Source organism: Bubalus kerabau, chromosome 6, assembly GCF_029407905.1.
Source record: "Bubalus kerabau isolate K-KA32 ecotype Philippines breed swamp buffalo chromosome 6, PCC_UOA_SB_1v2, whole genome shotgun sequence".
Taxonomy (NCBI): domain Eukaryota; kingdom Metazoa; phylum Chordata; class Mammalia; order Artiodactyla; family Bovidae; genus Bubalus; species Bubalus kerabau.
The window spans coordinates 56,435,480-56,457,619 of record NC_073629.1 but is presented as its reverse complement, the minus strand read 5'-3'; the positions used below and the strand labels follow the sequence as shown (position 1 = coordinate 56,457,619).

Sequence of the window (22,140 nt, the reverse complement as noted above, 5' to 3'; positions counted from 1 at the left end):
TATTTTTTGTTTATACCTCTATGGGTAGAGTAAGCCCTCAAAGGTTTTAGCTGCTCCATCTAGCTCTACAATAACTTATATATATAGTCCATCATCAATTGTATAGTCACTTACTTCAACATTTAGTAAGTCATTACTATTTGCTTGATTCTGAACTAGCCCAGTTAACATGTATGACCTCTCAATTCCTTCAACCACCCACCTTGAGGAAGACATTTTTATTTTCCACTGTGAATAAACTTGGCAATAGTCACACAGTGAGTGGGCAGCTGATCCAGATTGCAAAGCTTAGACTCCTCACATTAACACCATTCAGATCCACATGTGCATACACATACTTCCCCAGTGAGACTTCACAGAGGCCAACTTTGTACACAGCACTGTGAGATTCTTTGAGACATGGCTCAATAAAAATCTACTCTCTGCTCTCAATAACTTTACAGATTAGTTGGAGGAGATAAAACACTCATACTTACATGACACTCACTACACATGCTGACATGATGCAAAAATTACCTATAGTTTGTATCTGACTGGAGGACAAAATGAACATTTATTAGAGATGGAAGGGAAACCTTCTTGGACTCAAGAGGACCAGAATGGGTGGACTGAGAGAGACATGGAGGTAGGGAAGAGGAAACAAGACAGAGACCTTCTAAGGTGGGAGAACAGAGGAGCTTAGCAAGGGAAGCTGATAATAGCCAGAGCTGGTCCCACGCATACAAGTCCCGTGGATCACTATCTGATCAATAATGTTGGTTAAAACAAACAAGCAAATACACCAAAAGCTTTTCAAATACAGGTTAACGAGGTCTTGGCTCCATTATTTTTCCTTCCAGGGTGTATGATCTGAATCCTAATTCAAAGTCTCCTCTAAAGGGCTCCAGTTCTTGGTTTGAAATACCTCCCCCTCTCCCCTTTTAATGAATGTGCAAATGTTATAATGCAAAGGTGAACTGAAAAGCTCTTTGTCTTCAGAGACCAAAATATATTGCCCTAATATTAGTTGGTGATATTGCTCTTGCAACAGCTCAACAGCTGTTTTCCTATTAATATATGTGCAGTTTACTTTGTTTAGCCAGGCTTATACCAAGAGATATTATTGGAAGGGAGAGTAGAGACCTCAGGGAGAAAGGAAGAAGAGAGTTCCATAGCTCCAAAAATCTTATTTTAATGTGTGGTCAATTTGCCTTCTGTCCCAGAAATGACATAAACACATTTTTTCAGAGAAAGCTTTACCAATCTTTTGGTGGAAGTACATGGGGGGGTACATTTTATTTACCAAAAAAAAACAAACAAAAATGATCCTAAACACCCACCTTGACTGAGAAGAGCTTAATTGTAGGAAGAAATGTATCACGAGGTATGTAGACAGTTTTAAACCGTAAGGTAGCCTATTTTAAATCAAGTGTTTAAAATAAAATCCTTACCAGGCAAGGTACTATTGTAAGTCCTCACTGCCCACCTCACCTTTGGTTCCAAAGATCCCAGCTAAGAATTGGAAGAGATCCTTTCTCACTGGCAAGATAAAACTTCTATTCTTTCCCAGGCACTTACTCATATTTAATAGATATATTTCTTCAACCATGAGCCAGACACTTTTCTAGGTATAAGTAATATTGCAGTGATCCAAAAGATGTAATAAACATTCTAGGATATGTTACATTCTTCGAGGCACAATAACTCAAAAGAAGGGGGTAGAGTCACGGGAAAGGTGCTCTTTAGAATGGACGGGACAGGGGAATGTTCTATGACAATGTGAAATTTGAGGAAAAGTGGCCTGAATGAAATACATGGGCAAGTCCTCTGGACATTTGAGGGGATGACATCTTAGGCAGAGCTACAGTAAGTTCAAATGGCCTGAGGGAGAAACATACTTGGAGTGTTAGAAGAACAAGGAAAGCAATGTAGCTGGGAAACAGCAAACAGGGAAAAAAGCAGGAAGTGAATCATAGAAAATGGGCCACTGGGTCAATGTAGGTTATTTTTACTTTGAGTGATGTTGAAAATCTTAATGTTTTGAGCAGAGATGTGATAGTATCTAACTTATTTTTTTTAAAGATAGTTCTAGTTGCTGTTTGAGACCAGATGGTGGAAGGGCAAGGATTGTAGCAGGGAAACCACTTAGGAGACTGCGATATAATCCAGGAGAGAAAAGGTGATGGCTTGGACCCAGGGGAAAGGAAATATGAGTGGGATAGAAGTGGCAAAAGAGGTCATTTAATGCATCTATTTGAATTTAGAACTAATAGAATTTTTTTTGGTGGGCTGGATTTAGGGTATGAGAGAAAAAATACAAGTTAAGGATGAATAAGGATTTGGGAACCTGAGTAACTGAAAAATAGACTTATGATTTAATGAGCTGAGGAAGGCAGTGGGATGGGTGGGTAATGTTAACACAAGAACTCTGTTTTCTTGTGTTAAATTTAAGATGGTGATTAGATATATAAGTGGATATGAGAAATGAATGGTTGGATACAGGAACTTGGAGTTCAGGTGACAAGTCAGGGCCTAGATGTAAATATGAGAGTTGCAAGTGTGTAGTATACATTATAAATGCCTGGCAACTAGACAGTGAGTGCAGAATAAAGAAAGAAAGAATTCCAAGAAATGAGCTCTAAGGAATTCCATTACTTAGAGGTTGGGCATATAAAAAATCATCATGCAAAGGAGGTTGAGAAATTGCAGTCAGTAATAACAGGAGGAAAACCAAGACAGAAAGTGTCTTGCAGGCCAAGTGTATATATTATTTCTGGGAGGAAGAAAGATTCAGAGCAGACAAATAGCAGCTATGGCTCCAAGAACCACCATGAAGAGGCAACTTCCCAGATTCAAAAGCCATGATCCAGTGACTTGCTGTGGGGTCTGATTGCCTAACAGAGTTTAGGCTGAAAGTTACTTGATGTTGGGGGTGCACCTCCAGCTTTCTGTCTCTGAATGTTTCAGTTCTTGCTGCTGTCTCAAGGTTGACACCTTCTACTTTCTAATTATTTCCAACTTGAGAAGTTGGAATTTAAAAAGAGATGATTATACATTTTCACTCAATTGAGGCTTCTTCCTACATCATCATCATTATTTAGTCATTGTTGACGTTTTCATTGTCTAATCATTTTTGTAGGATCTATACATTCCCCTGAATTAAGATCTTTGCCTTTATTTCATGTTAACCCTGACAACAATCAGAGAGTTAGAAGGCTTTGTGTCTATTTTAATATATTGGAAAACTGAGACAGGTGGATACAGTGCATACTTGAAAATAATAGAGCTAAGACCTCAGGGTGTCTAAATCCAGGATCCATGCTTTTAATCACTCCTCTACTTCTGATTTAATGACTCTCATGTGCCTGGCTTCAGTTCAGCTCAGTCTCTCAGTCATGTCTGACTCTTTGCGACCCCATGGACTCCAGCATGCCAGGCCCCCTATCCATTACCAACTCCCAGAGTTTACTCAAACTCATGTCCATTGAGTTGGTGATACCATCCAACCATCTCATCATCTGTTGTCCTCTTCTCCTACCTTCAATCTTTCCCAGCATTAGGTTCTTCTCATCAGGTGGCCAAAGTATTGGAGTTTCAGCTTCAGCATCAGTCCTTCCAATGAATATTCAGTACTGATTTCCTTTAGGATGAACTGATTGGATCTCCTCGCAGTCCAAAGGACTTTCAAGAGTCTTCTCCAATACCACAGTTCAGAAGCATCAATTCTTCGGTGCTCAGCTTTCTTTATAGTCCACCTCTCACATCCATACATGACTACTGGAAAAACCATAGGCTTGACTAGATGGACCTTTGGTGGCAAAGTAATGTCTCGGCTTTTTAATATGCTGTCTAGGTTGATCATAGCTTTTCTTCCAAGGAAAAAGTGTCTTTTAATTTCATGGCTATAGTCATGATCTGCAGTGATTTTGGAGCCCAAGAAAATAAAGTCTGTCACTGCTTCCATTGTTTTCCCATCTATTTGCCATGAAGTGATGGGACCGGATGCCATGATCTTCTTTTTTGGAATGTTGAGTTTTAAGCCAGGTTTTTCATGTGCCTGGCTTACTTTCGGTAAAATAAATTTAGTTCACATAAAGAAAAATATGTACCAAGAACTTACCAAAATTCAGAGGGAAAGTATTTGAAAATCTTTCACAAACCCTTACCCCATCCATCTTTCTGAAAAATATTTTGTCAGATTTCAAAATTTGAAAACTCTCTCTTTAGATGTTAGCATACCATGGCTCCACTCCCATTTCCACCACCACTCCCACTCCCAGGAATTTCTCTCCTTAAGGCAGGAGGTTGCTGTGTTATTTTTCTGTTTTGTTTTTGTTGTTGGTTTTTGGTGGAGGACAGGGATGTGAGATAAGCACAACTATGGTTTTCACTATACAAGTTAACATGCATCACCTCGTTTATATCACTTCTCTAAAGTAAGGCTTTCAATTAATTTTTTCTATGAACTTGGTTTTAAGTGAAAATACATTCATTTTGCAAATATGTGAGAGAAGTTGATTTCTGCTACAATTGATAGCTTTGAATGTCTAAAGATTTTAGAGTCTATCATTTCTACTCTTGTTAAATCTTTATCATTTATAGAATATGCATATTGCATTTTATCTGGACTTCACTGATCATTTTTCTCCTACATCACATTAATAGGGCGAATAGTCATACTAGAGTTTTCATCTCAAGATTGAAAATTTAGATAGTTCACCATTTTTGATGGCAGGAATTGAAAAAGTGAGATTTGTGCTTCTTCTCAGCCAATGTAACTGGGCTAAACTCCATTTACCTCTTTATGAGATATCTAGTTCATTTCTCAGCTTAACAAAAACCAGAATAATATTTTAGTAGCCATGGAAATTATATCCCACTATTATTTTTGGTTAATGTGTGTTTTTTGTTCTAGTTGTAGGATTTTTATCTCATAATAAAACTTTCATTAATATTCCAATGACTTTTTCAGAGTCTGTCCCTCAAAAACCAACAAGAGTATGTTAATAATAAGCTCCACCAAGCTTCTCATCATTTCCAACAGCTCAACAAACACATATTCAGAGCTGTCCTCTTAGAATTTCCTTTTCATTATGGCAAATATTTCTGGAAGCTAAATTTTCATTTTAAATTTCACAATAACATAACAGCAGATTTCCAGCACTAGATACAAACTAAAAGCAAGAGTCCAGAGCGGAGACAAGTTCTATTATCTAATCTATGGACACCTCTTTAGCCTCATTTCTCATTCTTCTATCTTCTTTAAATACATCATTTTAATTTTTTCACATCAAAATGATTGATAATCTGACTCTCCAGTCATATTCACCTTCTTTCAATATCTTTCTCACCACTTAGCTCCTCTTCACCTTTCATGTTGGCACCATAAAGTCCCTCTGTCTGCAGTGCCTGCCCTGATGCACATAGTAAGCTCAATCCTTGTCAAGAGATTTTCTAGCACTTTGTAATTCCCCTATCAGAACATTTGTTAAGCTTTTTATTGACTTATATTGTTATATTAGTCTCAGGTGTACAACATGGTGATTCAATATATGTATTTGTTGTTTAGTTGCTCAGTCGTGTCTGACACTTTGCAAGCCCATGGACTGCAACCCACCAGTCTCCTCTGTCCATGGGATTTCTCAGGCAAGAATAATGGAGTGGGTTGCCATTTCCTTTGGCTGTGTAGATAACAACAAACTGTGGAAAATTCTTGAAGAGATGAGACTATCAGACCACCTTACCTATCTTCTGAGAAACCTGTATGCGTGTAAAGGAGCAACAATTAGAACTGGACATGGAACAACTGCTGCTGCTGCTAAGTCACTTCAGTCGTGTCTGACTCTGTGCGACCCCAGAGATGGCAGCCCACTAGGCTCCTCTGTCCCTGGGATTCTCCAGGCAAGAACACTGGAGTGGGTTGCCATTTCCTTCTCCAATGCATGAAAGTGAAAAGTGAAAGTGAAGTCACTCAGTCGTGTCTGACTCCTAGCGACCCCATGGACTGGAGCCTACCAGGCTCCTTCATCCATGGGATTTTCCAGGCAAGAGTACTGGAGTGGGGTGCCATTGCCTTCTCCGAAAACATCATCTATTGACCTATTAAAGCAGTAAATGAAGATTTTAGGTCTTTTACACACATAAGTATACATACAGCTGTTGTTCAGTCACTAAGTCATGTTCAACTTTTTCTGACCCCATGAATTATAGCATACCAGGCTCCTCTGTCCTTCACTATCTCTTGGGGTTTGCTCAATTTCATGTCCATTAAGTCAGTGATGATATCTAACTATCTCATCTACTGCCACCCCCTTCTCCTTTTGCCCTCAATCTTTCAAAATAGCAAAAAAAATGCATAAAGCAGAAATAAAAGCATTGATCCTCTCAGTTCAGTTCAATTCAGTTTCTCAGTCATGTCTGACTCTTTGTGACCCCATGGAGTGCAGCACACCAGGCTTCCCTGTCCATCACCAACTTCCAGAGCTTGCTCAAACTCATGTCCATCAAGTCAGTGATGTCATCCAACCATCTCATCCTTTGTTGTCCCCTTCTTCTCCTGCTTTCAATCTTTCCCAGCATCAGGGTCTTTCCCAATGAGTCAGTTTTTCCCATCAAAGGAGGGCAAAGCCTTAACATTTCATTCAACAGATTGTCTACTAAGTTTTATGTACTTTATCAGTATGTATGGAAAAAATGAAGTGCAACATTAGAGGAGGTGGATAAAGAAAACTTTATAGTGATTGTGTAGTGTGGTTTATAGGAGTTCAGCCTTGGATCTTCCCTGGTAGTCCAGTGGTTAAGACTCTGTGCTTCCACTCAGGGGGCATGGGTTCAGTCAATGGCCAAGGAACTAAGATCCCACCTGCCACCTGGCACAGCCAAAAATAAAAGAGTTCAGTCTTCCTTCCACTGAGTGCTGCATTCAAATCTCAGCTTGGGCACCACCAAGCTGACCTTGGATTAATTGCTTAATTCACTGACCTTGGATTAATTGCCTAATATTATTTGAATTTCAGATCCTTCAGTAAGAAAATGGAGATAAAAATAGACAACTCAAAAAAAAAAAAACAAAATAGACAACTCCTCAGAGAGAGTGTATATACAGTTGCATAGTTCATATGGCACTGTATCTGATACATAAAAGTATTAAATATATATACACAATTCTTATTATTTTACTAAACAATACTGTTACTAAATGATAAAATATGTTTACAGATCTGGCTGTGGATTGCATTTGTAACACTGGTTTTGAGTTTCAGTGGTAAATCCAAAAACAACTAATGGAAAACTTTATGTGGTAAAGACAATAATTGTACGGTAATTTGTTGAATTTACAACCCCAGACAATTAATGAAGGTTAAAATGTGGTATCACATTGGCCAAGCTGCTAAATTCTCTGTTAGGCACCAAGGACAATGAATGTTATCTCTTTATGCTTATCTTTGAGAATTAAAGAAATGCAGATTGAATTATGTATGTTGTAAACTAAAAGGCAACCATTAGTAGAATTAAAAATAAAATGTCTATCTTCCAAATAAGTGTAAAAGTTAAAAAATTAAAATAAAGTCTGTAACAGTGAAACACAGAAAACCAAGGAAGGGGCAGATCAGATAAAGTAAACCCATACAAACAATAAAATAAAAGAATATTCCTAAAACATGGCAAATGCAAGGCTAAATTTATGTTATAAAATATATATAAATATATTGTGCGACCTATTAAAAAAGTAAGGCCTCTCAGATTGATATTTTAAAATTCAATATAATCCTCTAAGAATAAAACAACTTTATAAAATTTGAAATGCAAGATTTATCAAGGACAATCAGAAATTCAGTCTTTTATAATTTCAAGTTTTCTAACAAGTAGGTATTACCTCCTTAATTAGGGAGGAAATGGAGTAGATGAATACATGTTAACACCTCAAAAGAGTGCTTGGCACAAAGTAAGCTCTAAAGTATTGGTTCATGGTACCAGTCATTACTATGGCTATGCCATTTAAGTAATACATCAAAGCCAGAACACTGCAATACAGTCACCTCAATCATGCAGCCTCCCTAGCTTTAGGGTGTAATTGCTCACATTTGTGCAAAGTCCCCAGGGTGAAATTCCTTGTGATTTCAGCTCTTTGTGGTACAGCTCATTCATCATCACCATATCCCTTATTTGTAGACTAATGAGTAGCACATAATGGATATTTACTTACATTATCTTCATTAAAACTGCAATAATGCTATTTAAACTGCTCTGCAGTTTACAACATGGCTTTGTCTCTATTTCCTAATAGAAAAATTAAGCAAATTTCATTAAAAGTCTTTTCTCTTCCTCAACATGTAAAATTAGCTCTTATTTTCTTTTATTTCATTCATTAATTCATTTGTTAATTCCTTACCAGGCATTGTGCCTATATAAAGGTGAGTAAGAGCATGTGTGGAACTTGTCCTCATAAAGCTTATTATCTATGAGGAGACAACAATTAATTTCATGTCTCATCCACAGAACAAAATACAGTTCCATGAGAGCAAATAAGCATATGACCAAGAAGTCTTCCCTTGTTGACAGGGGCAGGTGGGCCAGGGTTTTCACAGAACTATTATAGCCAAGGGTTATTATTAGCATATCTTCTCTGTCATGTCCATAGTTCAATTCATCTTTGTAACTTCCAGAATGCTGATTCACCAGAATAAGTACATTTATATTCCATGGATACTTTGTTCCAATCTCTCAAATTAGCTCTATAATATATTAGTTTATACCTTTTTTTTATTAAACCCTATATGTCTTCTGAAAAACATGCTTTGCATTCATTAGTAAGAACCACATGTAACAGCCACAGCAGGAAAAGAATAGACACACTTAGATGAGCTATTATATATCTAGAGTGTTTTCAAATAGGTTTATGTTTGGGCAGGAGACCCAGCAGTCTTTGCCCCACACACTCTGCTACAGTAATGAATGGATGGTTTTGCATAAAGTCAATTGCCTTGTCAAGTCCCTAGAAATGTTCCCAAGTTTGAAGGGTGTTATCTGGGCATAAAGAAAAAAAACAGTGTAATAGACATTGCTATGCATTTCCCTTTGACTTTTTTCCAATAGCCATAGCAAGTTAAAAAAAAAAAAAAGTTTAGTTAGTTAATATTAGAATGCAGTTCCCTAATAAAAAGGAAGACATTGGAAATAAGATTAAAGTCTCTTTTGAAAACAAGCCCTGTATCATATACCATTAACAGAAGTAATCATTGTCATTGATTTGATGTGTTTCTTCCAGGACAGTTTTCTCTGAATTTACACATACATATGGGGTAATAATTTTTCTGGTTTGGGTTTCTTTTATACACAAGTAATATGTATATATTTTTTGAAATTTTTTTCAATAAAGACTATCTTGTAACTTTTACATGAGGATACAAATAGATCTACCTCATTCATTTTATTGTTGCACAGTATATGAAAGTGAGGGCATATCACAATTTATTAAATCTCCTACTCATGGGCCTTTGTGTGCTAAGACGCATCAGTCGTGTTTGATTCTTTGCAATCCTGTGGACTGTATCCTGCCAGGTTCCTCTGTCCATGGGATTCCCCGGGCAAGAATACTGGAGGGGGTTGCCATGCTCTCCTCCAGGGGATCTTCCCTATCCAAGGATTGAACCTGTGTCTCTCATGTCTCCTGCATTGGCAGGTGGCTTCTTTACCACAGGTGCCACCTTTAGTTTCCCATTTTTTCCCATTACAAACAATGCTGCAGTGAATATTGTTGTGAATATGCTAATAACTTTTCTAGGCTATTGTTACAGATTTTATATTCTTGGGCTCTAAAATCACTGTGGACTGTGACTATAGCCATGAAATTAAAAGATGCTTGCGCCTTAAAAGGAAAGCTATGACAAACCTAGACAGTGTATTAAAAAGCAGACATCACTTTACCAAACAAGGACCGTAGCGTCAAAGTGATGGTTTACCCAGTAGTCATGTATGGATGTATGAGTTGGACCACAAAGAAACCTGGTGAAGTGAACTGTTAGTTACTCAGTGGTGTCTGATTCTTTGCAACCCCATGAACTGAGACTTGCCATATTCTTCTGTCCATGGGATTCTGTCCCTGTCCAAAGAAAGCTGTGCATGGAAGAATTTATGCTTTTGAATTGTGGTGCTGGAGAAGACTCTTTAGAGTCTCTTGGACTGCAAGGAGATAAAACCAGTCAATCCTAAAAGAAATCAACTCTGAATATCATTGGAAGTACTGATGCTAAAGCTGAAGCACCAATACTTTGGCCACCTGATGCAAAGAGCTGACTCATTAGAAAAGATCCTGATGATGGGAAAGATTGAAGGCAAAAGGAGAAGGGGGCAAAAGAGAATTAGATGGTGAGATAACATCACTGACTCAGTGGACATGAAATTGAGCAAACTTTGGAAGATAGTTAAGGACAGGGAAGCCTAGCGTGCCACAGTCCATGGTGTTGCAGAGTCCAACATGACTTAGCGACTGAACAACAACAACATATAGAAGTGAGCTTGTGGAAACTTTGAAAGTGCTGTCTGTCACTTTATAATTATATATGCCACCATAAATGACATTGACAATTTTAAAAATCAAAATGTCATAGGCATCGACCAATTAGAAAAGATATACAAAAGAGGCAGGCAGACACCAGCCAGAAGCATTCAATGTGCCAAACATTTTCCTTCTGCCCAGATGCCTGCTCTGGGATTTAAGCACTGGCATTTAAGAAACATTTTTACCCTCTTAAACATATTTTCTCGTGATCATATTTGGCTATTCGTGCTAGCAATGGTGCTCATTCATGGCCAAAAAATACAAGCCAAAGACTCTGTTTATGTGTGTGTAATGTGCATGCCATGGTTCATTATAGCTGATATAAAAATACATTATAGTTTTAATAAATGTTATAAATCCATTAAAATATCTAAATAAAGAAAATGATAAGTAGTAAAGCACATAACTTTTAAAGAAATATTTTTAAATAATATGACACACACAAATGATTTGGTATCTTTCTCAGTAAATCCTAACTATTTTTTATCCATATCAGTCTTAATATCACCTACAGAATCTGATCAGGTACTTCTTTCTTAATCATTTGGATTTTTAGCTTGGGCCTTTTCTCGAATTTTATATGCTTCTAGTGCTTCAGGTCAGTTTCCCTCAAAAGCTTCTCTAGCTTTGTAAATTGTAACTATGCATTCTTAAGGAACTAATCCTGTGACTACTCAGCTTTCATATTTGCTTAAAAAATGTCAAAAGTTTTAGTAGTCTTCTTCTTAAGGCATTTCTTTCATCCTTTCCATGACATAGAATCACACAAAAAAGGAAAAGAAACACATGGGGTATTTCCTTTGCTGAGATTTCAAAAACTCCTTGTGATTACTTCAAAAGAATCCGAAAGAAGTTCTTTTCTATTTAATTATTAAACAACAATGAAGAATATTTCTTCCATAGTTTTTCTTTTAGAATAACAGGAAGTGGGAATAGCATGGCATGTTGTAGTCAGTGAAGCATATTTCTATGCACCAAATGGAATTCCCTAGCAAAGTAAAACAATACATCTCAAAACACCATTTCCTTTAGCAATACCCTAACAATGATCCCTACCCTTACATGTGATCCCTACCCTTATTCATGGGTATTGTCTTGCCAAAATTTTCATACTGTTAGAAAAAAATTAATTAATTAATCCAATTAGAATTTTCAAAATCGGTTATCTGATGGTAGCCCCCAGAGAGAGGAGTATGGGTCAATCCTATTTTCTATGCCCATTTCCCTCAATCACTCAGAAATATAATTGTTTTGTACCTTCATGATCCAAAAGCAAATCAAAGTTGTATTTCATTCAAAGTGCTCATGGCAGAGGGATCTTGGGAAGTAATTTCCAATCCATGATTTTAGAATCTATTAAACCTCTTGTTCTTATAATTATGTTCACATTTTTTCCATTACTTTACATTGATAGCAGAATAAAGCTGCAATTCTGATTACAAGAATGTTTCAATCTCATTACTTCTTCATATCCACTTTTTTCTCTTTAATTTCTAATTTGAAATATATTAAAATAGTAAAAAAATATTTCAATGATTCTAACACTAATTATTTGACAGGTCTAAGATCCTAATCTTTCAAACATCTTACTTCTTTCAATGAAGCACATGTAATTTTAAACATTAAGAAAAAATTAATTTTAATTTATTCTGTACATGAAGAACATTATATTTAGTTTGATAACACATTTGTCGATTCAAACTGAATTTGAAGGGGAGAAACAGTATACTGTTGGAAACCTAAAATCAAGGTTGCCTATACTAAGTTGTAAGGATGAACCTGACATTTTTATTTAAAACATGAAAAAATTCTACAAATTACGAGATAGGTGTGTTCACTGGTCACACATAACTCTGACCCTCCCTCTGCATTAGGCTGTTGGATACAATGTTGAAAAGGATCCAGACTTGAGAAACTCACAGTATAATAAAATACAAAGTGGCTGACACTAATAGATGTACAAATACTGGTGGGACATTATAGGTAGCAATGATCCCCTCCTCCAAGGGGAACACTGGGAAGAGCTTCACAGGGGTGATATTTTATTAGAATGAGCAGCAGCAGCAATTAGAATAAGCATACACTGAGATACATTTTAAATGAACTCGATATCCAGCTATTAAAATCCACTTTGAGGATTGTTTTTCCTATATAGATAAATTTAGTTTCCCCCTACTATAGTAACGTGCAAGCTGTATTTACAGGAGGTCTTCACAAGGAGCAAATGCAGGACAAGAAAGCTTCTACTTTTTTCTTCTACCTTCCCCTCAACATCTGTTCCCTCTTTGGCAAGAAAAGCTCTCCTTCTAGCTGTGCTACGTTTACAAGATTGTGCTACAAAAAGAAATCATTTTCTCAATTTCCATTTTGTAAATTCAGACTTTTGTGTGTATATGTATGTGTAAGTGCGCAGTTGCTCAACTGCTCAGTCGTGTCCGACTCTGTGACCCAGGCAAGAATACTGGAGTGGGTTCTGGAGTACTCCAGAATACTGGAGTACCAGTGGGTTCCCCTGGTACTCCTCCAGGGGATCTGCCCGATCCAGGGATCAAACTTCCATTAAGGTATTTTTGGATACTAAAAGTGAAAATGAAAGTGAAGCCACTCAGTCGTGTCCCACTCTTTGTGACCCCATGGACACCAGGCTCCTCCGTCCATGGGATTTTCTAGGCAAGAGTACTGGAGTGGTTTGCCATTTCCTTCTCCAGGGAATCTTCCCGGCCCAGGGATCGAACCCAGGTCTCCCGCATTGTAGACAGACGGTTTACCGACTGAGCCACCAGGGAAGTCCAGGGGTCTGCTGCCTCCCTGTCGGGGAATCAAACCCCGGTCTCCCGTGTGACAGGCGGGGATACCACTATACTAACGACGATGGCTTTACATTTATATCAGTGGACTTTGAGTAAAGAAAATTTCCCTCCATAATGTGAGCAGACATCTTCCTGAATGAAACAAAAGTGTGACCTTCTCTGAGCAAGAGGGAATTTTCTAGCAGATTGCCTTTAAACTTCATCTGAAATACTGGCTTTTCCTTATTTTCAAGCAGACTGCCTTTGAAATTGAACTGAAACCCTTTCGGAGTCTTCATGCTACTGTCCACTTCAAACTCCACAACACGCGCGCGCGCACACACACACTATCACATTTTTTTTGATTCATCAAGTCTCCACAATCACATGAAACAATTCCTTAAAAATAACTTCTATTTTATACACATCCTATTGGTTCTGTTTCTTGGGAGAATCATGACCAATGCATACAGTTCTTAGAATTTGTTCTGTTTTAATTGGGAAAGAGTCAGGTAGATAGATAAACTGTTCTGTTGGAGGGAAGGAGCAGCATACTTGGGGAAGGATGTGAAAGTAGAAAGGAAGAATATTTTCAACAAAGCAAGGGAATAAAACTGGTTGGAGAAAACAAATAGAAAATTTTCAGAGCCTGTTACAATCGAGGCTTCTATGAAGAAAAAATAAGACATCTGATTGTTTTTTTCTATAAGTTGACTTTACCATATTGTGGTGTATCCACCTTTCAATCTTTCCATGATCCCATTTTCCATTTATTGATTCCAAATCCTCAGTAAAATCTACTCATTCATAACCTTCAGTAGGTGGCATCTCAGAAAGTTAAGAGATTATATCAGTGTTGAGAAATGTGATTCAACATGGAAACTAGATAGTTATGCAAGTGATAACATGTAGAGAAGTGACTGAGAATTTAGCAGAGTAGCAATGTCTAGGGAAAAGATGAGCCCCAAATTACTCAGGCATATGAGGAAAGGGAGACATTAAGTATTCCATCACCAGTAGGACAACAGCAAGTTGACTCTAGTGAAACTTGCGACTTTCAAATGTTTGACCCATGGATTACATTTCTCATTGTACCACATGCTTACGGAGGCCAATACTTAGAAAGCAATAGAAAAGAAGTGAAGGAGGAAGGGGAGTAAAAAGGTAACAGGTAGAGATTAAAGAAAAGAAAAAGGAAAATAATGTAAAAGAACTACGTTCCAAACCCCACCTTTCAGTTTGTCTCTGATACTTTGGTTCAGTTCAGTTCAGTCACTCAGTCGTTTCTGACTTTTTGTGACCCCACGGACTGCAACGCACCAGGCTTCCCTGTCCATCACCAACTCCCAGAGTTTACTCAAACTCACGTCCATTGAGTCAGTGATGCCATCCAACCATCTCATCCTCTGTTATTCCCTTCTCCTCCCACCTTCAATCTTTCCCAGGATCAGGGTCTTTTCCAATGAGTCAGTTCTTCGCATCAGGTGGCAAAAGTATTGGAGTTTCAGCTTCAACATCAGTCCTTCCAATGAATATTCAGGACTGATTTCCTTTAGGATGGACTGGTTGGATCTCCTTGCAGTCCAAAGGACTCTCAAGGGTCTTCTCCAACACCACAGTTCAAAAGCATCAATTCTTCAGCATTCAGCTTTCTTTATAGTCCAACTCTCACATTCATAAATGACTACTAGAAATAGTCATATATTTTGATAATTTCTATAAAATTAAATATTTTCTGTGAAACTTTTGTAAAATCAAATATTTTCTGTGAAACTTCTGTAAAATCAAATATTTTGGTAACTTCTGTAAAATCAAAGACTTTATACATGTAAAATCAAAGGCTATATGTCACCCAATGTTATACTATCCATCCCAAGCTAGCTCCAAAATTTCTTTTGAGCTACATCTCCCAGTAAATCTTTATGTTAAAACTCCAACCACTGGTTGCCGACCACTGGGACTAGTAAAGATTTATCCCAGTTTTAATCAGCCAAACCCTCACCTTCTAGTGAAGGAGTAAAGCGTGGAGAAGGACTTTGATACAGTGCCTGCAGCTCCAATGCTGGCAGCTGGTAAGGTTAGGCATCTGTCTTCCCCTTTCTGGATTTGGTCTGGGTTGGATAGGGTGCAAATAGAGTCCAGATAGTCTCCATCTACCCATCTAGGAAGATCTTAGTATAATCTTGGAGAGAAAATTCAAGAATGCACTTCGGTATATATTATTTCAATATATATATATATATATGTTATGTGTGTGTATATATATATACACACACACAAATAATTAGTATATATATTATTATGCTTGGCTTTTTACTTTATTGAAAAACCAAGTTATTTCTTCATTCTCTGAGGTTTCTCTTTATTGGTATACTGGAAACTCACATCTATTGCCCCAAATAGGGAAGGTTACAAATTTGAAAAGAAATGTGTGTGAAGGGGAAATACATTGGTCATAACTGAACAGACTCATCCTGTTCCAGCCAGTAATTGACAATTGTGATGATTTAGTTACTGGGATGAAATGCTGTTTCATGCACTAGGGAGAGTTTGATAAACAAAGAAAGAATCAATGTGATTTGGTCCCTGGCCAGATTTTGCCCCTTTGTCCTACCGCTCTTTCTTTCATCACTAAGTTTCCAATATGGGATCGCAACACACCAAGCCTGTTCTCAACTTAGGGCTCTTACACCTTGCTTATCCGCTTGGAATGCTCAAATCTTAACATAGTTGGCTCCTTCTCAATATTTAGTCTCTGATCTGTTGTCACCTTCCTTAGAGCTTTTTCCTGACCCTTCTTAAAATAGCACTCAACATACCCCCAGAACACCCCCAGACACTTTCTATTTTCTGCTTACCATGTGTCATTATGTGACATCCATATGTCTCTATCTATCATCCATCTATCCTTCCATCTATCATCCATCTAATTATCTTTCTTTAAATGTAAAATATCCCAGTTTGAATCTAAATCTCATGAAAGCAAGGACCTTTTCCCCCAGATTTCTAGTCTATCCTTAGCATGTAGAACAGTATCCTACACATAGTACGGATTCACTTATCTTGAATGAATAAGAGTATTTAAAGAGATTTTAAGAACAGTATACATCTACAGTTCTTTGTTTCCAATACATTGGTCAATAACAAATGATTCTTATCTACTCTCAATATTGGACCAGTGAAACTTCTAGCTAAGCTATTTTCATTCACTGTCTAATAAAGTTCTGCCTAAAATGTAATAAATGTATATGTAATTTAAAAATTTGAAACCATTCAGGCTTTTATACTAAATGTGATCAACCCTTTCCCCAAATTAAAATGAATCATTAAGAATTTTTGTAATGTAAATCTCAAAATCCTTTTTCTTTGTTAAATAAAATTGAAAGGAAATGGCTAATTAGTCAATTTGAATGATTTCCAAATAACACACCAGCCTGTGTTTGTCTATACTACCAAGGTGAATTATTCATTAGCATTTATGAGAAGTGCCTGAAGAACACTAGCAGTGGGAGTAAAACAACCTAGAATGGTTTTTAAACGACCTTCCAAGCAACTTGGATTAACACTGGCATTATTCTCCTTGCACAAATCGAGTTAAAATTTTCCATGTGTCAGTTCTCAGAAGAAGGCAGTGAAGGAGTGCTGTCTTGAGAGGAAAATGACCTTCTGCACCTCATACAATTAGATTCTGCTTCTTTCTCTGTATTTGGTGTCCATGTGTATCTATGTGTATCTGGGGTGAGGAGGGAGAGAAAGAGAGAGAAACAGAGAAAAAATTCAGAAAAGAGAAAGAGTCAGAGAGAGAGATAAGAGATGAGAAGGAAGACCAAAGAAAAAAGACAAAGATGAGTCAGAAAGAAATAGGAAGGAAAGAGAAGAGAGATAGGGCATAAAAGAAAGGAAAGAAAGATAAAGAAGAGATATATGAAATTAAATCTAGAAAGCAGAAGGAAGAAAGGGGAGAAACAGGACTCGAGGAGGAAATGTATGATAAAAGGGATAGATTCTGAGGCAGGCTCTCCCTGGAGCTGACACACCAGGTTGCCAGGCTCCCAGGAGTTCTCCCAGGTGTGTAGGGTCATCTGACTTAATACAGATTAAAAGTGTAAATTGCAACACAAAAAGAAAAAAAAAAGAAGTAATTGTCATATTTCTTCTCTCCTGTGAGGTCATACTCTCTGGTTGTAGCTGAGCCTGCTGCTAGGCACACCCCTCTTGTTTAATAAAATTGTATTAACTTTATCCCTGCCCTTGATTTGTGGCTTTCTCACGTTGTGAGGAATAAATAATAAATGATTGTAAAGCACTTGTACATATGAAATGCCACATAAATGCTTAATAATAATCAGCTTAGGCCAGGAAGCCAGGGGGGTTGAATAGAAATCATTGCACACAGCCGTTCTTGTTTATGGGACTAAAATCGTCCTGCGTGCTGTCTCCACTTCAAATCATACCACAGATTCAATTTTCACCCATTCAACAATCCACTTCTCTGCAAACTAAACAACCTTTGTTCCTCCAGTAATGTCATGTGTAACAGTAGAATGTAACTGCCACAGCCCAGCTCTGCCTTTTCATTTCAGCTTGTTTTCTGCAGCAGTTCTTTCCTTGTTACCCTTCCAAATCCCCATGTGCGCTATTTTGAGTCATCATTTCTTACCCCTCAGGGATGCCTGTTCTACTCTGGTTATCTTTGGAAAAATATCTGTTTTCTAGTCTTGGATTTCATTGTGTTTGCTTCTGGGGAATCCAAGGTAGCTAAGATGTTGTTCCTTGATGCTCTTCATTCATGCATTTCTTTAATCATTTATTCACTCAGCACGAAAGGAGTGTTGTGCTAGGCATTGAGGATACAGTGAAAATCAAGAAGGAGAGAGTCTGCATTCTGTAAGAAAGACAGGCAAGGTGAGTCTAGCAGAGTTTGGGAAATGATCCAGTCAGAGTAAGCACAGGGAGCTAAGGGGAGTTAGCATATAAGCAGTACGAAGTAGGAAATTCTGCTAGGGTCTGAGTTGATTTTGCTTTCTCCTTTTGTGTTCAAATGTCTTTAAAAGTTTTTCTGTGTGGTACTTAACATGGCTGAAACTCTCTCGGTTTGACCTGGCTGTGGATAGAAGGAGGCGGTGCAGACCCAGGGAGACAACCTGGACTGCCCTTTCTGCCTTGTCTCAGGGGAGCACAGGCACCCTCCGAGTCACCTCTGTCTGCTTCAATTTCAGGTAGAACTCAACCTTTGAGAGTTGGAAAGACTTGGTCTTTTGCTGATGGGACAATCTACTTTTAACCTGGAGCCTATATTTTCAAAAGAAGATATTGTCTAAACTTGTATTAATATGCTGCTGCTGCTAAGTTGCATCAGTCGTGTCTGACTCTGTGCGACCCCATAGACCCCACCAGGCTCCCCATCCCTGGGATTCTCCAGGCAAGAATACTGGAGTGGGTTGCCATTTCCTTCTCCAATGCATGCCATGCATGCATGCTAAGTCGCTTCAGTCATGTCCGACTCTGTGCGACCCCATGGACAGCAGCCCACCAGGCGCCCCTGTCCACGGTATTCTTCAGGCAAGAATACTGTAGTGGGTTGCCATATACTTAATGACAAAAAAAGGGACATGCCTACTGAAAAAAAATGAAAGTAAAGCAAAAATAAATTAAGTGCAATCAGATCACCCACTGGGACCATTTTTATCATTTAATGTATATCCTATCATTCTTTCCATGCTTATATCATATAAAAAAGTACCTTACACACATATTCCTTAACCCCATAGCATTACATTTCTCATCAATGTGAATTATACTATACTTTGCAGAATATGTATTATTTTATTGCTTATTTTACTTTTTATACAAAATATAAAAAATACAGTTTCATATCAAAAATATACTTAAACATGATTTCTATGACTCCATATTCTATTATGTATGCCAATTATTTCAAACTTTTAGATATACAATTTGCTGAGATAAATTCCTAAAATCGAAATTACTAGGTGATATGCTATGTTAAAGTTTCTGTTACATTGCCAAAATGCATTCCAGAGATCAAACTGGCTCACACTCTCATCTCCCATTGATCAGACCCCTGCCCATGCCCCTTATCCTCTCTTATCCCTGAATACTCCCCTTAGCCAAAATCAAGTGCTCTCAAGGAAGATAGGCTTGAAGCTCAACAATTTTCATTTCTCCTCTACTTTCCCATGTGTTCCCTTGTGGCATGAGGATTAGTGGGCCTTGGGTTTTCAAACAGGTGGAGAAGGCTGTAGTGTGTATAATTGCTTTTGGTGAAACCATCAACGTCCACGTTTAGTTCTTCCTGCTCCACTTCCTCCAATTCAATTAGGCTGTTCTTACCAGAGGGAGAGTTTTCAAAGCATCAGATGAAGTGTTACCTCATGATTAATAATTCATGACAAGAAATGAAGATCGGGAAAGGTAATAATGCCCTCCAAGCTGTTTTTCTCCACCACTCCCTTGTACTCTTTCGCATAAAATGCTGTGTCTCAATCATTAAAGCAAACATACAAAGTTTCACTGCCCCATAAACCAAAGATCCAAAGCAGGGATTCATAAACTTTTTGAAGTTTTAAGCTGCTTCCAGAATCTCATGAAAGCTGCAGACTCTCTCCTGGTGAAAAAAAAAAAAAAAAAACCCGGTGTAGCATGCACAGATATTGTACTTCTAATTCCCATGGGGCAAGCACCCCTGGAAGATCATTCAAAGACTCTCTTGGTAAAAATTTCTGGTCAAACAGCCTGGAAAATAGGACAAGTCCAAAAGGAATGAAAAGTAGGATGGATAAGAAATTTCATGTGCCTTGCCTCTATTTTCTGTGCCCCAATTTTTAATTAAACAAAGAACTTTCCAAGTGTTATTTATTTCAATATTTAGGTGTTTACAAGGGGTCCTGTGAGGTAACTGAAAATTAGAAGAGCAGATTTTGGCAAATATATACCTTACAGGGCAAATCAAATAGGGATGAGGGTAGGGGCATGGTTGATGTTGAAATCTATTTGCAAGAGTACTATAGAGGCTGCAGATTTTTTCTTGCCAAATGCTATCAGCCATAAAATATCCAAGGCAGTGGGTCACACCCACTCCTTCATGCTCTACTACTTGGCATTTCTCTAAGTTCTTCCTCAATTGTCATATCTCCACAGGCCATAACAAGGGACAACAGTCAGCAGCAATTCAATTTCGGCCTCCATCTGCTGGCAATAAGAACATAAGGGGGAAATTAATGTACACTCACACACTTGTCATTATAATAGCCCAAATTTGTTTTTATAGTATGACTTTCTTCCAAGGAAATCAAAAAACAATTTATATTCAAATTCCCAAATAGCAACTCACCTGGTAGATGGTTAAAACAATCATCTCCATTTTCTGAAGGCACAGAAATGCTAAAAAATTGTCAAAGGCCACATAGCACTTTCATGGTGAAATATGCTTATTAGAACAAGTCTCTGGAAATCATTCTAGCATTCCTTAAAATTGACATCTAATATGCAAGCCAGAGTAGGTTATATTAATAGTTAATCATATTATATAAACAGACAGCAAAATATTTCTGTTCTACTAGTTAACCTAGTGTTTCTTCACTCATTTTACTCTGTTTAATTTATTCTCCTTCCCTAAACTCAGGACTCACGATTTTCCATTTATGAGCTCTATGATGCTGTACAAATGACTTAATCTCCCTCTGCCTCCATTTATACCGCTGCAAAATGGAAGTAAAAAGAGACGTCAACTCATACACTTGTCATGAGGATTAAATGAAAAATTCTTAGAAGATCTTCTGTATAGACAGAGTGTCATTAAAATTTGGAAACACAAATACTATAATTTTATGTTTTTTAAATATTGACGAAAAATGAATGGATCGAGTTGATACTGCTATGCAGATGATGTATAGAACAGTCTTATGGACTCTGTGGGAGAGGGAGAGGGTGGAAAGATTTGGGAGAATGGCATTGAAACATGTAAAATATCATATATGAAACGAGTTGCCAGTCCAGGTTCAATGCACGATACTGGATGCTTGGGGCTAGTGCACTGGGACGACCCAGAGGGATGGTATGGGGAGGGAGGAGGGAGGAGGGTTCAGGATGGGGAACACATGTATACCTGTGGCGGATTCATTTTGATATTTGGCAAAACTAACACAATTTTGTAAAGTTTAAAAATAAAATAAAATTTAAAAAAAATTAAAAAAAATAAATAAATTAAAAACAAAAAAACAATGAATAGCAGAACTCTTTAACGCATATCATTTTGAAAGAGCTGCCATTTCCCACAGCACAACTGGAAAGCTGGTTCAAAAATTCAAAGATACAGGCAGTATGTTGGACAAACACTTTTGTGAATTATCATCCATTTCCAACAAGATGAATGAGACTGGCATAGCCATGGCCGTGGCCAGTCCAAAAAGGTCAACTTGCCAAAGATTCAAGGAATTGGAGTTACCAGCAGAATTGTACAAGAGAGTTCCCAGATACATGCCCTTCAATCGTACATAACTTAAGTTCTACAAAGTTTATGGGAACATGATCCTGACCATCATGATAAGGGGCAATGCACTGAATTTATCAGGTCAGACCATTGAACAAAATCATATATTGTAATATAAATAACTACTTTTTATGCATTTCTGCCTATGCTTTCATACTTTTTGGCCATCTATAGTAAGTACTTATTAAATATTTATTAGTGGTATTCATTATTTAAGGAAAGAACAAAGATGTTTCATAATTCACTATGTTTTCATTTTAGATATAATCACATTTTGGCACCAGCAAGTAAAGACAGAG

The 22,140-nt window shown here is 37.6% G+C and overlaps 1 long non-coding RNA gene across 1 annotated transcript in view; it reads right to left on the bottom strand.

The window, feature by feature from the left end:
• Positions 1-20,188: 20,188 nt before the first annotated feature.
• Positions 20,189-22,140, bottom strand: part of LOC129656157 (uncharacterized) — a 48,228-nt gene continuing 46,276 nt past the window's right edge. The window contains exon 3 of the long non-coding RNA XR_008716236.1: positions 20,189-20,541. This is a non-coding gene — a long non-coding RNA (uncharacterized LOC129656157). The remainder of the gene's footprint in view (positions 20,542-22,140) is intronic.